A 15,366-nucleotide genomic window follows, 5' to 3' on the forward strand; every position below is an offset into this window, starting at 1 on the left:
TGTGTGTGTGTGTGTATATATATATGTATAATATAGATAGCAAAATATATATAAATATATATAAAATTTATACCCTGATAAAGACAGCTGGCAGGATTTATCCAGTAATGTTTGTCAGTTATCTAATGGATGGCATTAGGTACACAAATTTTATTCTAGGTGAGAGACTGCCCACTATAAGATTTTAAGTATGTCCATAGTTGGCATATGCTGCTCCCTGACTCTTTGCTCCCCTCCCCCACCTATGTGTGGGTTTCCATCTCCTTCCCTCCCCCTTCCACTGTGTGGGCTCCCCAACTTCCTAACACCTTCAGCTGCACAGACCTCTCTGGCCCTCCCCCCACACAAGCTCCCCTACTGTGGGCCATGTGCTGCTTTAATTGCTTTCATTTATCATAAAAATTACAGTGTTAGAAGGGATCTCACGGGTCATCTAGTCATACCTCCTGTACAAATGCAGGATGCTGTAATCCTAAAGTGCATCCACAAATATACCTCTGAATAAACATACTAAACTACAAGTACCATACACCTACACATTTTATAAAAGAGGCAAGACACTTTGAATGTGCCTTGTTAGCTTAGTGATTAGAGAACTCCAGTAAGAAAGATGGAGTTCCGGGTTCTGCTTCTAGGGTTTTTTGATTTTATAATTCTATTTTATCTCACAGGGTTTAAATAGGGATGATCCTTCCTCAAGTTGGGGGCTGGAGTAGATGACCTCTTGAGCCTTATTTTTCTGTGTCTTTTTTTGATTCTTCACAAGGAATTCTGTATCACAATCTACTATTTCCTGCAACACATTGCATGAGAAAATGCATACTTTGCATCTATTGCCACTGAAGCGTAATATAAAAAAATTGTATAAGTCAGGGGTTTTGAATCTTTTCTATATTTATTTGTATTGCAGAGGCCTGGGAGATGTTATAGAGAATTCCTTCTCAGCATCAGGAACAAGCCTAGCTAATTTATCTGGAGCTGGTTCATCCACAGATCTCATACTTCCAAATAGTGGGAGCTGTACTTTTTTCCATTAGGAAAAGATGCAGTCACATTTTTCATTGAGCATTTGTTTAGAAAGAATGTATAAATACTTGTGTTTCTGAACACAACAGTAATCAGATTACAGGAACTAATGTCTCCTCCTTCTCCCCTTTCCCCACAGATGCCTTTGATTTGGGTTGAGGCTGCTATTGTTTCAACTATCTGGGTTCAAAAAAGGAGAACAACTATTTTTTATTTTAAATGAGGGATGGTAATTACAAGGTCTCTTACTAGTTTCAGTGACATTTTGCCTTGTCCAGAATGGCTTTCATAATAGGCTTAAGACTTGCACAGAAGGACATGCGCCTTAACATGGCCCTTTGCTCCAAAGGTCAATTTCATACCAATTTAGTACTTGTTATCATAAAGGCCATTGCCTGCCCCACGCTCCATCACGTCTTGTTCTATATGGTTAGGAACATCAGTATTCTTTCCCCAACTTTCCATGGGACATGGCCAAAGGAAAGCAAATGATATTGCATTTATAACTTTGAACATACATTGGAAGGACAATTATTTTTTCCTCTGTAGGAACTTTAGCTATTCTCTTGTGTTATACTATAGCAGGGGTTGGCATTGTGTGCCAAAACACCTGCAACCTTGACTTGTAACATGTTGGTGTGCCAAGGGTGGGTGGCAAGGGAGGTGAGAGGGTCCTGATCCTTGTTGTGGCAGCACAGCCCCAGCCACTTCCCCACTGTCTGCCCTAAGGCACACATGCCAAGCAAAATCCCTGCAAGTACTACACTCTGGCACATGTGCCGGGGTTGCCTACCCTTGTGCTCTAGTAATTGTTTTAGTGATGATTCTGAGGGATGCCAAGGAACTTTTTCTATATGAAATTTCAAACTATAACCAGGGTGAACAGTTCAGGGTTTTAGTTAAATGTTGTCTCTAACTGATGGGATAGGTAATCATATCAGATGTACAGATTTTGATAGCTGATGTTCAGTTTCTTTTCAATTAACGATACTTGCATAGGTTGTATTGTGGTCCCCAATACACAATCTTTGTGCCACATCCTACTTTTTATGGAAATGTTCATTTTGTTCCTATTTCCTTCTTGTTCCAACAGCCATGAGGAAGGACTAGAGGTCAGAATAGACACTCTGTCCAGCAGTCACAAAGAGCCAAGAAATAACCTTGGCTCTATGCCTTGTTATTGCCATATGATGATAAGTAACCTAGTGATAAGATGACAAATGATGTAAAGTCGCAGGGCAATGTCAGGACATCACCCCACAGTAAACTTGTGGCATTCTACTTTATTCAGCAAAGTCAATTTCAACCACTGTAGTTTACAGGAGAAAGCTTTCCTACAGGAATACAAAGAAGTTAAATGAATCTTATAGCCAGGAAACAACAACAACATTTGTGTAAGTTTCTTTTCTTTTCTCCCAAAGATCCACATTGCAGTTTAGCACACATATATCTAAGGCCTGGAAGTTTTACCAGCAAGGCTATGTTGGCTTGAAGCATGGAAAAACAGAAAGACGAAAAAGAAAAACCAAATCCCTAAATGACAGAGACATGCCAGGAAAAGTCCAGCTGTAGTGTGTTAAGGAAATGCCAAGAAATGTATTTAACTGATATAAACTGTATGGTAGTAAGTTTTAGGGGTCTATTTCAACTGGCAAAGCTTTCAAAATATAGACAAAGGAGTAGATTAACAATAATATATTTTAATCTATGCATGCTCTCCCCTCATGTCTGTCTTGCCCCACACCTCAATTCCTTGTTCAGTTTTTATAGTCTACAGTTAATGCTTTAAATTACAGGTTATTTTTAGCATAATTGGATTTTAGTCATTTCAGCATCCTGAGAAAATTTTCTAGCATTTGATTAACAATATAAAGCCAGATTCTGCCATGCTTGGTCATTTAAGTAGTATTTTACTGTATACTTTCCAGTAAACCCTAAGGCTGTTTTTGGAATAAGGTACTTTTCAGTGTAAGGAAGCATGGCAGATTCAAGCCCAATCCAAGCCATTTTGCCTCAGCAAATTCTTTACAGTGGACATCATATTAATTTCAAATTAGTTGGTGAGCAGAGAGAAGTGCCTCTAATCAAAACTAAGATATCATTCCCAAATGTGATAGGAAAGAATGGAAAATTTTGAACCAGTCAGTTATTCATAATATACTCATGCAGCAGCTATTGATGCCATCTAGTGGTTGCACAGTAGGTCTTGTAAACACATGGATGCAGAGATCTTCAATCTTTTCCTTGGTGTTTCAACACAAACCTTGGTCTAAAAGACCCTTTCCCATCTGTGCCACCCACCTCAACACTTTAACGAAATTAAAGGAAGTGACAGCATGTTCATTGAACTAGTTCAATATAATTTTCTAACACTGGATTCTACTGATTTCTGTAGAACAACATTCACCTCAATACACAGTGGCATCAAGGATAAAATTGATCCAATGCTTGAATCAAAACTTTGACTATTTGAGTGTTTTACAGATAGATGGCAAGAGGGATGAGGCAGTAGAGACTAGGAAACAATATAGCCACTCAGAAGGAAACAGGTTTTGAAAAAGTTATTAAAATTTGTGTTTTAATATATTTATGATTAGTTAGGTAGGTGTACAATTTGTAGTTGTATAATATGGTACTTGTAGATATATAATATGGTACTTTTTAAGAGAGAAGCTGTTAGGTAGCAAGTTAGGTAGTTGTTATAGAATATAAAAAAATCAAGTGCACTTCAACTAGTAAGTGAGGTACTTTGCCTTTAGATAATTTCTGCTCCATCTTCATGCTGTCAGTGGCCCACTGGCAATATGATTTCAAGATAACCAGTATCTACTTACATTTTAAATTGTCTGAGCCCATCTCTTTCTCCTACACAAACAGTGTCAAAAGCATTCTACAGGTTTAATCCCTGCTAGGTACTTTTTACAGGTCATACAAAAACATTATCTCCAGAGAACTTAGGTTTTGGCACTAATAAGTCGCAGTGGGCATGTCTACACTTGCACTTTAATGCACAGTAGACCATTGTACTGTGTATTAAAGTTGTGCTGAAATTATAGATGCTGGGAGTGAGTGTTGATTGCTGATTGTTTGATTGCTGTGGGATAGCTGCCTGGGCCTGAGTCAGCCCAGGCCCAGAAGGGTATAAAAGGAAACTCCCAGGCAACCAGGGAGCCAGCAAACAGGGACTGCCAATAAGAGCAGTTTCCAGGCAGTTTGCAGGCCAGTTTGTGGGCAGGAATACATGGGAGCTTCTGCCAGAGACCTCAGTAAGTGATTGAGGAGGGGTGCTACTATGGGGACAGTGACACAGAGCACAGCCAGGGCCCCTGTCCTGCTGCTGCCCCTGGCCCAGACCTCCTGTGAACCCTTCACCCAGACAGGCACCTTGGAAGGGTCAGCAGTGCCTTGGCCCCCTGTCTGTGGGGGTTGCCTGGTGGGACCTCTGTGGCCCGGGGGTAGCCCAGGGGCCAGGGTTTCCCTTGTCTGTCCCACATGTGCCCGGATTGAGGCCCTGGAGGGGCAGGTGAGGGAATTCTAGGTAGAGGTGAGCAGGTTGTGGGGGATCAAGGCAATTGAGGAAGAGATTGATGGCTACTTTAATTCTCTGCAGGACAAGATTCCTGGTGGAGAAGCTGTGTTGGAATGCTGTGAAGCAGATGCTGGTGAGTGGAGGACAGTCACCTCTGGGCCCAGACCTCTCACCATAGAAACAGCCCCCGCCGGTGCAGTTAGGGAATGAATATGAGGCTCTAGTTGCCCTGGAGGAGTGTACAGTGGGGAAAAGTGCACTGGAGGAGCCTGCCGCCATCACTGAGCGAGCTGAGAGCCAGCCAGGTAACCAGAAGGAGAGATGCTGTGTCATCGTTGTGGGCGACTCCCTGCTGAGAGAAAGAGGGAGCCATCTGTTGTCCGGATCCCATGGCATGTAAAGTTTGCTGCTTGCCCAGAACTCATCAAGGTGATGATCACTACCCCTTGGTCTTCATCCATGTAAACACTAATGACGTGGCTGGGAGCAGTCCAGACCATGTCATGAGAGACTACATGGCGCTGGAGGCCAAGCTTAGGGAGATGGGAGCACAGGTGGTTTTCTCAGCTATTCTTCCAGTGAGCAGATGCAGATGGTGCCACGAGGCCTGCATCAGAGAGGTCAACCAGTAGCTTCAGAGCTGGTGTTACCGGGAGCACTTTGGAATCTTCGACCACAACCCACACTTCCACGCAGGAGACATGCTAGGGTGAGACGGGCTACATCTCTCCCCAAAAGGTAAGCATGTTTTCTCTTCCAGGTTGGCTGATCTCATACAGCGAGCTTTAAACTAGGTTTGTCGGGAGATAAGGATGCAGAGGTGCAGGAGGGCACTTCGATGTCAAGCCAGGTGACATGAGCAGGAATAACCCAGGTAAGTGACAAGGGTCTGGGTGACCTTGGGAACAAGAGGGCACCATAAATACCTACAGGAGGTCTCAATTGCCTCTACACAAATGCCAGAACTATGGGGAATAAGCAGGAGGAACTCGCCCTCCTGCTAGCTAGCAAAAACCCAGACCTAGTTGGGCTTACAGAAACCCGGTGGGATTCTACCCATGACTGGGCAGTAGACATTGAGGGCTATAAGTTATACAAACAGGACAGAGTAGGGGAAAAAGCCGGGCATGTAGTGCTCTATGTTAAAGAGCAGTACACGTCCTTGATGATCAGGATGGGTTCAGAAGAGGGGCAAACTGAGGCGCTCTGGGTTAGAATGCAAGGGGGTCATGGGGCAAGGGACTTGATAGTGGGCATCTATTACAGACTGCCTCACCAGGGGGACAAGCTGGACCTGGAATTCTCAGGTCAGCTCACGGAGGCTGTAAGGGCAAGGGATGTGGTTGTTATGGGTGACCTAAACTACCCTGACATCTGCTGGGAGGATTAGTCAGCCAGGTCTGAATGCTGATGTAGGTTTTTAGCCTGCATACAGGACCTCCACCTAACCCAGGAGGTACATAATCCCACCAGAGGAAATGCCTTACTGGACTTGGTCCTTGCCACAGGTGATGACCTGGTGAGGGATCTACTGGTGCTTGACTACCTAGGCATTAGGACCATCGTCTGCTGGAATTTACTATTCAGCGCAGGGTAGTGAAAGCAAGCAGTAAGGCAGAAGTCCTTGACTTCAGGAGGGCTGACTTCAATGAGCTAAGGAGATTAGTAAAAGAGAGACCTTGGGGACTCAGAGCCTCAATGAGAAGGGAGTCCAGGACGGGTGGTTGTTCCTTAAGGAGACCATCCTCCGAGCTCGGAGGGAGTCAGTTCCAATGCAAACCAAAGTGGGCAAGAGTGCTAAAAAGTCCCCTTGGCTCAGTAAAGGCATCCAGGAGGGCCTAAGGGCAAAAAAGGTGGCATACAATCAGCAGAAGCAAGGGGCTATCGCCAAGGAGGATTACACCTCCATTGCTTGTGAATGCAGGGAGGTAGTTAGGAAGTCCAAGGCAGAGATGGAACTAGGGCTGGTGACCAGAATTAAAGATAACAAAAAGTCCTTTTTCAAATACATAGGAAGTAAGAAGGCACCAGGTAACATAGGGCCCCTATAAGACGGGCTTGGCAATCTGGTGATTGCGGAAAAGGAAAAAGCTGACCTCTTCAATGAGTTCTTTGCCTCCATATTTCTGAGCATCTCCCCCACTAGGATTATGGACAGGCTATGGGGGACACAACGCCATGCCTAAGTTCAGAGACAATCTAGTTAGGGAACTCTTGGAGGGGCTGGATGTGTTTAAATCAGCAGGTCTGGATGCTCTTCATCCGAGCGTACTAAGTGAATTGGTGGATGTCATAGCAGGACCCCTGGCATGGTTGTGTGAGCAATCGTGGTGCTCGAACCCGGTCCCAGAGGACTGGAAAAGGGTATATGTGTTCCTTGATAATTTTCTCAAAGGTCTTCCCAAAGACCAAGGTGAGACTAACTGGCCTACAGTTACCTCGGTCCTCCTTTCTCCCCTTCTTGTAAACATGTGTCCCAAAGACCACATCTGGTCCATGGAGCCACTGGATCCAGTCAACAGAGCCAATATTGCAGGCATATTCAGCAGGGGACCCTAGCACTGCATCTGTGGTGGGGCCAGGCAACTGAAGGTTTTGCCCCTGCCACAGCTGGGCAGGCATGGGGAGGGGGGAGCACAACTTCCAAGCTGCCTGACCCTGATACAGCTCCTTAGTGCATGACCTCAGTGCAGACAAGGCCACCCTGCCACCAGCACATTGCCAAGTCCATGCTGGACTGGAGCCTGATTGTTCTGGTCTGTGGCTCAGAAAGGTTGCTAGCCACTGGTTCAGTCCACATAATCTGGTGCTGCCATCTTTTTACCTAATTATGATCGACATCCAGGGACTAGTTGAAACCTCATTTGTATCTTCCAAATACTTTTCCTCAAAAGTTGGTAAAGCTTCTCCCCTTAAGCTTCTACTCACCAGTGAAGAGGCTGTTTATTTTGTTCTTCCCCCATTGTCAGTCAATAATGGACCAACACAGTACAGCTTATAACTTTGATAGAACAGCTTCTTATTTCAGGCCTGAAAGTCTTGGATTACTGTGTCAAACTCATCTGGCCCCACTGTACTGCATGATATAACAGCTCCAGGGCTCTGGGACCATGCTGCACACTGTAGCCAGCCTGGGAGCTGATGTGTGCCAGAGGAGAGGTTGCCTGCAGCATGGTCCTGGGGTGGCCAGAGTGGGCACTGAGTGCAGTGAGCAGGGCCATCCAACTCTGAGGTCCACTGACAGAACTGGGGGCCAAATGAAAGATGTGGTCCATGGGCTGGATCTTTGACTCTCTTGCCTTAGACCTTTCTATTGTTCCTCATTGAACTGTACAGCAATAAATGTAATTAGAAATTGTGGAAACTCACCTCTGCCTCTTTGTGGACTACATTTTTTTTTCTGTGCCCTTATTAGATCTATTGGTTCACATTTAGAAATTGTGGTTTCCTTTAATGTAAGAAAGATTGAAAAAGACAGAAGCCTGTTCCTGCTTCAGATACTTCAGCAAGAACTTTAGCAGCTGAAATTTCCTGAAGACTGTTAGTCTGAGAGCAGGTCTCAGCCATTCCTCATCTTTCCTTTTGCTGGAAAGCTACTAGAGCATGTTGTTACAACTATTATAGTCTCTGGAGGCATTACTGCTTTTGCTACTGTAAACCACTTTGCTTCACTACAGCCACATCTTTAATAGGAATTTCTAGGGATAAAATTTGTAAGCCATATGTAGTATAAAATCCAAATTTATTATCAGATCACCCATTCTCTCTGCTGTCTAGATTTCTTGCTCAAGTTATAGATGCTCAATTTACATACCTAGTTTTACCCATTTTGGACATGTGAACTTTCCTGTCACCTCTCCCATCAGAAATCAGTTAGGTAGTTCTGCTTGGGACTCTGTTTTCTTATCCTTTTTAGAAACCCTGATCTAATAATTTATATTTCAGCCAGTGTTCATTATTACTGTGTATTTCACGGACTTGGTTATACACCTAGTAGATCCATGTATTATTGTTCTGCAGCTGCCCAGCCTAGACAAAAACTAGGTTCATCCTTGTACCTTCAAACTTCTGTCTTTTCAGCTTTGGTGTACCTCCTTTCCCAGACAAGGTAAGGGGCTTTCACAACCTTGAATTCACAACAGTCCACGCTTGTGGTGAGTTTTCTAGGATACCTGAATCGAATGGAAGTGTCTTCCTCAATGTTTGCATTGTTGTCAACTTCTATTGCTTTGCAAACTAAATCTGCTATTATTGAATAATTTAAAAAAAAAAAAGAATGACATGAAGCACATTAGAATCTCTTTCTGGTTCTTAGCTCGGCCCTGGTCAGCTCAGGTTATTAGGTGGTTCTAAATTGAATATCTAGAGCTTATATCAGATCTGAATAACTCAGTCTCTTTTTTAAAGATGGCTCCCATATCACAATCAGAACTAGGAGTTTGAAACTAGAATATTTGCTAGAAATATTCTCTGTATAGCTCCTTAACTGTTCATTTAGGTTGTGATGTTGATTTGATGTAAATAAGTATCCCAAGAGAAAATTTATATTGGTTAAACAAGGAAATTGGAACTCTCCCATCAAGGCCTCCTTGGATTACCAAGCAGGGTGCAAGAGTATTGTAAATGTCCTGTTTCTCAAGTTGTCTCATTGGTCCATTTCCACAGCCAGTACCTGGATTCTGCCATGGTCTGTGACCTTTCCACTTCCTGAACTAGACAATGTACTTGTCACAGCACATGTCTGTAAACAAGGTCTAAATTGGACAACAGTTTCTAGCTTTCCCCCTTTGTTTTGAAAAACTCTCAGGTACGTAACAGCACTGAGCATGGCTGGTCATCTTACTGGCATCTTGCCACTCCAGACAGAGACCATATTGTGGGAAACTCAATTATTGAGAAATTTTGTAGCTGCTATATCCCAAACAAGATTATATCTCCAATTGAAGGTCACCCATTAAAACCTCCAGCTCCTGGTTTAAATGATTTTAGTAGATTTGGTTTCTTCAAGAACCAACATTATTTTTCCATTTTGTTTCAGTAGGAATGTCAGCTCTGTTTCTTTCTGGTAAGTCCTGCTGCTGACACAAGCATTACCTCTTTTTAACCTGATCCATTAGCCAGTATTCTGTACCATGCAGGTTGTTTCCATTGAAAGGAGAAATTAGTAATAGGTCTTGGGTATTTTCTTCATGCAGTTCTCATTTCCAAAACGTACACAAATCCCATTTCCCCATTTTTTTGTTTTGCTTGCTTTTCTGCTTCTGGTCGCCTTTGACTTGTAGACACTATCAGGATGTAGGATTGAAGAGGGCCTTTTGAGTAACTGAGTCCAGTCCCACCATTCACAGGTAATCATTTGCCAAGGAAATCTCCTAACTCATGCCTTCAAACCCACACTCACAGCTACAAGGAACAATAACAGAAACAGAGTTAAAAAGTCTCTAATCTCATGAATTATCTACCAGCCAGGGCTATCCAGAAGCATTAAAACAAGCAGGTGGTTAGTTCAACAGAACATATTCTGTAGTCATCTACAAATTGGCACTCTTTGTCCCACTTTTCAATCTCCTGTTCTATTTCTCACTCAGCTTCATCGCCTTGGTTTCATTTAATGGACAAGCAAGCACACTTCTGCATGCTTTTGTTTGTCTGTGCCAAGTTTCCCTTCCTTTCCAGCTTGCTCACTCTCCTTCCTCTTATTTCTGGAGTATCATGTTGTTTTCCTCTAAGAAAATATCAGTTCTGTGACATGATAGTCCCTAACAAAAAAAGTCATCATGAACAAGCTTTTAAGCTTTCAATGAATGCAGTTCATTTAGTAACAAGCTCTTCCCTTGCAAAGTTAAAATTGCATCAACTAACTTTTGCATATGTCAGGCTGTTGCAAATAGGATTCCAGAAGGGAAGAGAATGCAGATGAATGGCTCTATAGCTTAAGTCTTTCTGTTCCTTTCTTCTGTTCTAAAATAGAATAATTACAACTGCTGAAAGGAAAAAGTAACTATGTATTTAAAGTGCAATTTTGTATAAGAGCAGTAACACTTATAAACAGAAAAGTGGAGACACTTGGGTAGATGTAGTATAATATTAAATACTACACTAAATACTACATATTATTTATGCTAAATAAAAAGCAAATAGCAGCCTTCAACCACCTAGAGGATGGTTACAAAGAGAATAGAGCTAGATCAGGGATGGGCAATTATTTTGACTGGAGAGCCACTTAATGAGTTTTGGTCAGCTGTTCAGGGCTGCTCACAAAAAATCTTCAGAAAATATAATTTTAACAAATTACCGATAACAAACAAATCATATACTAAAAATCAAACATCTGTTATAACATAGCCTAATTTTTTTTCAACAAATATTTTTGTCCTGATTTATGTTTTGTTGAGTAGTATAAATAGAGGTGATTACATATTAGCTCAAAATAACTACTTTTGTATATAGTGGTGTGTTTGTGGTGGAGGGAAGGGTTGTACACATGTGTGGGGGCTACCTGAGTGTTAGGTCCCAGAAGCTGGTTCGGGGTGGGGGGAGGAAGGGTATACAGCAGAGCTTGGCTGGGCAGTGCAGGTCCAGCAGCAGTCCATACTTGCCCCCTCCCCATTTGGCTTGTGGCTGCCCTGTGGCACTTCATATGGGGCCAAGCCCCACCTGCTCCTGTCTGGGGCAGCCTATGCCTTGCTCCCACCTGCACTTGCCGGCCCTGGCCCCAGTCCTGGCCAGCACACACAACTTCTCAGTCAGGCTGTTCCTGGTGTGTCTGCAGCTGCCTGGGTACTGCTTAGCTCCCCTCGACTCCAGCAGCTTGTCCTCTACCTCCTCTTCCTGCCGTTACTACACCATCTGGGCACTAGGCAGCACTGGACAGCAGTGGTGGTGGCTGTGGTGATGTGCCAGGAGCAGATGCCCAGCCAGGTGGCACCTGCCCCAGCATGTGGGGTTCCAGCTCCAGCTACCTTCTATCCACTCAGCTTCCTGCACGTGGTTGCTTATCATGCCTGGCAGGCGGAGTGGGTGGAAGGCAGCTGGAGCTGAAGCTCAACATGATGGGGCAGGAGCCACCTGACTGCAGCTTCTTGCATACCTGGAGCAGCAGTTAGAGAGGGAGACACAGGTCCTAGACAAGAACAATCAAGTAAATGGGACACCCAGACCAGGGTGTTCCTTTGTGCCTGAGCCAGTGGGGAGACAAGAGAAACTGTCAGGAGAAACTGACGGAGGGCATGCCCACAGAGAAAGCAAGCAGAGTATTAGCCCTCATGCCTGGGGAAGAAAGGCTTGATTGACTAGGATCATGCTAAGTGGACACCAGTTGGGACTGGACAGGGTGTACAGGAGGCAGAGCCCTGTAGCAGTGGCACTATCATGCTAGCAGCTGTCAACCTTCTTTCATAAGATCTCTTTCTCCTTAATAAAGGGTGGTGGGTGAGTAAGGAAGACAGCAGCAAGAATGGCAGGTGCTAGGAAGGCCCCACCTACAGTCTCTTCACAGGCACTGATAACAGTGGCTTTGAGGGCACCCCACATGTGTAGGTGGTGACCTGGGCTGGCTGGGGCATGAGGGTGCAAAAGTGCAGGGACTGCCTTCTGCCCAGCTCCACCCTTTCACATCCTTGTGCCCCAGCTAGCCCCTCCATCAGTCCAGGGCTGACCCCCCCAGGTTCCCTGCCAACACAGGGCTGCTCCATCCTGGCTCAAACTGCTGTGGTCCTAGGTGCAGTGTCTACACAAGCGCTCTGGACTGCAATAGTTTGAGCATTGACATATGCCGTAAAGGTACCATGATAAACTCTAGTGCAATGTCCCCATTAAACTTTTTGTTCTTCAGGGTGCCCTGCTTACATGTTCCCACTTTCACATACCAAGCCCAGAAATGAGGTGAAGCCACTCTCAGAGTGCCCCCTGCTACCATTAAAACATACTGGAGGTTGATTGAGAGTAGTCGCCAGGAACAGGACCAGAGGAGATTCACCACTTCATTTTCAGGCTTGTCCATGCAAGCAAGAGTAGGGTTTACATACCCAAGATCAATGCCTCTTCCACCTCAGGTGCAGCAGAAATGCAGGTTAGATATTCTTTAAGACATGGGAGGATCCAGGAGTGGGGTAGGGGGGGTGCAGTCCATGCACAGTGAGCTGGTGTCAAGGGTCATCAAGTGCCAGCAAACCCTTCACCTTTTATCAACACTCCTGTCTAACCAGCAATATTGTGCCCATCTAGGAAACACTGTCAGCAGAACCCATCTACTAAATAACAGTCCCCCACAAGGATCAGTGCTTGCACCAGCACTTTTTAATGTATACATAAGTGATCTTCCTGTCACCAATTTGGCTATGCTGATGACCTGACATTTGATATTCAAAAAAAGGACCCAGGCTGAAATCCAGACAGATCTTTGTGAAGAAGTCAAGTTGAAGAATATTTCTCATGTTGGAGACGCAGCCCAAATCTGAGGAACATTGTCATCATGTCATTTAATCTAAACAATGCCCAGGCTGACCATCACTTTCTGTGGAGAAGAGATTAAACATGGGAAGTTCCCAAAATACCTTGGTGTAACTCTTGTTTAGAGCCTCACCTTTTATGAACATCTATGGAATGGTGCTTAAAAAAAAAAAAGTGAAAGCATGACTTAACCTCATGCATAAACTGGCCAGAATGGCATGGGGAACAAATGCCACCACACTTCAAATGGCCACTCTAGCACTTGTTTTCTCTGCAGTGAATATTGCTCCCCAGTCTGGAAGAAGTGTGCACACAAAGGTTGTTGATACACAGTTAAATGTAACCATGTGGATTATATCAGGAACACTAAAAAGTATGCTATTGCCATGGCTCCCAGTCCTAGCAAACATTGCTTCCCCACAGCTCCATCGTAATGTCCCATGAGCGAGGGAATACCATGAGCCCATCAGTAACCCAAACCTTCTAATCACCAAGAACATCACCACACACCACTGGATAGGCTCAAATCTAGAAAACCCTTCTGGAAATACTTCAAGAAGCAATATGATGGTAAGAAGAGCACCAAAGAACACTGCAGGGAAGCCTGGGCAAATACCAGCCTGCCACAGAAATACACTGTCAGCAATTCTACAATCCTTCAGCCAGGATTTGACCTACTGAGAAAGATTTGGTCCTTCCTGAATTGCATCTGGACACTTCATGGAAAATGTACCTTCTCTGAAATGGAGAATCAAAGAGTCTGGGTTGCAATTGTGGTGTGGTCTTTCAGATGGTACAACACATCATGTTTGCCGAATTAGATCATTTAATGGCGATCTAAAAATCAATCCATGAAGCTACCCCTGAAGCAGTTGAATGGTTATCAAATGCAGATATTAATCTATGAATGTTGCAATCCTAAAATGTTATATGAAAGAAGAAAAAAAAAAGAAGCATTGGCATGGCTCTGGAACCCAAGAGATGAATGTTGCTGCCTTGCCCACTGCTGAATTCAGTTGCCACGGAAAAGGTGGGATGAGTACCATTGGCGTTCATCTCCTGGGTTCCAGAGCCCAGCCAGTGCAGACAGTAGCAGGAGCTGAATTGACAAGTTGGCAAGGCCTCACCATGCATGTGCTGCATAACTGAAGGAGTGTACAACTGCACTTGTTGGATCTGTTCCTGCCCTAGGAGTCTATATATCTAAAACTAATTTGCATGTGGCAGCAAAATATAAGCCAACCCAGAAACCTGTGGCTTGGAGAAATCTATGGTTGGTTTCATTTTTGTTTGGAAAGAACTAACATTTTAGTTTTAGATTAGTTTTATACTTCACAGTTAGTCCCACATGAGTCCCTTAACTCAGTAGTGGGCATAGCAGACCTACATAGCTGATACACATTTTAGAACAATGATTCTAAAATGTGTTCATAGTGGGCATGTATACATGAGATATTTTACCATGTAACTGCATGCAGCAGCTATTGTGCATGTGCAGTCAATTAGTCTAAGCAGTAAATTATCTCCCTGCCAGCCCTTTGCTGGGTGGGGAAGCCCCGCCTGGGCACCGGGCTGGCTGCCAGTGGTGTTTCTGGGTGTGCCTGGGGTAGAAAAGCTCTGCCAGCTGCAGCGGCATCTGTCTCCCAGTGCATGTACATCAAGACCCTTCCAGATGTTCAGGAGACCAGAAGACATCTGCTGCTGTAGCCAGCAGAGCTCTCCTGGCCTCCCTGTGCCCCCTGTCAGCCTCTGAGCTAGTACCCTGGAGTCCACCCTGGCTGCTGCAGTGGGGCAACAGGGTGCCTGTGTAATCGTGCTCCCAGGAAAGGTGGGAAGTAAGCCTTCTCTGGGAGCATGATTACTGCTCAGTAAGCCTAGAGCATTGCTAGCACATGTAAATGTGCCCAGTGTGGATTAAATTGTAGATATTATACTGTAAATCTTTGTCTACCTACTCCCACTCAAGCCTACCCCCAAGAGCTTAATTAGCCTCCCATTTGTGACCACATAGCATCCTACAACAAATATTTACATGAGAAATCAGGAAATATTAACTGGGCAGTATTTATGTGATGTAGAAGTAAGAAAGAGTAAAGCCAACACAGTGTAATTAGCCAGTTAACTGCAAACAGTGCTCTGTGTACCAGTAGTTTCATAGTTTCAAGGATCGGAAGGGACCTGAGTAGATCATCTAGTCCGACCCCCTGCCGTGGCAGGAAAGGTTACTGGGGTCAGACGACCCCAGCAAGGTGTTCATCTAACCTCCTCTTAAAGACCCTCAGGGTAGGGGCCAGCACCACTTCTCTTGGTGACCGTGAAGTAGCGCCTCCTGATATCTACCCTAAACCTACCCTCTGCCA

This window comes from Crocodylus porosus, unplaced genomic scaffold, assembly GCF_001723895.1.
Source record: "Crocodylus porosus isolate Cpor-Errol unplaced genomic scaffold, CroPor_comp1, whole genome shotgun sequence".
In the NCBI taxonomy this organism is placed as follows: Eukaryota; Metazoa; Chordata; order Crocodylia; family Crocodylidae; genus Crocodylus; species Crocodylus porosus.